General features: G+C 43.1%; 1 non-coding gene across 1 annotated transcript; it reads left to right on the top strand.

Moving 5' to 3' along the window:
- The first annotated feature begins 639 nt into the window (after window positions 1-639).
- TRNAF-GAA (transfer RNA phenylalanine (anticodon GAA)) lies at window positions 640-711 on the top strand. The gene has a single exon. It is a non-coding gene; the product is annotated as a tRNA-Phe (tRNA).
- Window positions 712-1669: the final 958 nt, after the last annotated feature.

Here is a 1669-nt window from a genome sequence, read left to right as displayed (position 1 = left end):
TGAAAAAGTTGGCTTAAAGCTGGACATTCAGAAACTAAGATCATGGCATCTGGTCCCATCACTTCATGGCAAAATAGATTTGGAAACAATGGGAACAGTGACAGAATTTATTTCTCTGTGCTCCAATATGACTGCAGATGGTGACTGCAAGCATGAAATTAAGAGACACTAGTTCCTTGGAAAACAGGCTATGACCAACCTAGAAAGCATTTTAAAAAGCAGAGACATTACTTTTCAAACAAAGATCTGTCTAGTCAAGGCTAAGTTTTTTCTAGTAGTCATGTATGGATGTGAGAGTTGGACTATAAAAAAAGCTGAGCACTGAAGAATTGATGCTTTTAAACTATGGTGTTGGAGAAGACTCTTGAGAGTCCCTTGGACTACAAGGAGATTCAACCAGTCCATCCTAAAGGAGATCAGTCCTGAGTGTTCATTGGAAGGACTGATGTTGAACCTGAAACTCCAATAGTTTGGCCACCTGATGCGAGGAATTAACTCATTTCAAAAGACCCTGAGGCTGGGAAAGATTGAAGGTGGGAGGAGAAGGGGACAGCAGAGGATGAGATGGTTGGATGCCCTCACTGACTCAATGGACATGAGTTTTGGTAAACTCTGGGAGATAGTAATGGACAGGAAGCTTCCCTGGTGGCTCAGACAGTAAAGCGTCCACCTGAAATGCGGGAGACCCAGGTTCGATTCCTGGGTAGGGAAGATCCCCGGAGAAGGAAACGGCAATCCACTCCAGCACTCTTGCCTGGAAAATCCCATGGACGGAGGAGCCTGATAGGCTACAGTCCATGGGGTCGCAAAGAGTCAGACAAGACTGAATGACTTCAATTCACTTCACTTCAATGGACAGGAAGGCCTGGCGTTCTGCAGTCCGTGAGGTTGCAGAGAGTTGGACATGACTGAGCCACTTAACTGAAGTGAACCATTTCAAAGACTGATTTTTGGGAACAATGTTTTGGATTAATGGCTTCCTTTTCAAAAACAATGAAGAAGAGATGAAATAATTCTTATTGCATGTAATTACAATGACTATTAAACAGTTCTGGAACAGGAGAGATAGTATCCTCATTTCAAACCCAGAGGTATTAGTGTTTTTGTTCAGTCATGAAGTCATGTTTGACTCTTTGTGACCCCATGGACTGCAGTAGGACAGGCTTTCTTATCCTTCACTATCTCCTGGAGTTTGCTCAAACTCATGTCAATTGAGTCAGTGATGCTATCCAATCATCTCATCCTCTGTTTCCCTCTTCTCCTCCTGCCCTCCAATTTTCCTTGCATCAGGATCTAGTCCAATGAGTGAGCTCTTTGTATCATGTGGCCACAGTATTGGAGCTTCAGCCTCAGTATCAGTCTTTCAAATCAGTATTCAGGGTTGATTTCCTTTTGGATTAACTGTTTGATCTCCTTGCTGTCCAGGGGACTCTCAAGAGTCTTCTCTAGACCTTAGTTCAAAAGCATTGATTCTTCAGCACTCAGCCTTCTTTATGGTCCAATTCTCACATCCATACGTGACTACTGGAAAACCATCCCTTTGACTCTACAGACTTTGACTGCCAAAGTGATGTCTCTGCTTTTTAATATGCTGTCCAAGTTTGTCATAGCTTTCCTTCAAAGGAGCAAGTGTCTTTCAATTTCATGTCTGCCGTCAACATCTGCAATG

This window comes from Bos taurus, chromosome 8 (genome assembly GCF_002263795.3).
Source record: "Bos taurus isolate L1 Dominette 01449 registration number 42190680 breed Hereford chromosome 8, ARS-UCD2.0, whole genome shotgun sequence".
In the NCBI taxonomy this organism is placed as follows: Eukaryota; Metazoa; Chordata; class Mammalia; order Artiodactyla; family Bovidae; genus Bos; species Bos taurus.
This window is presented reverse-complemented; position numbering and strand designations above follow the sequence as displayed.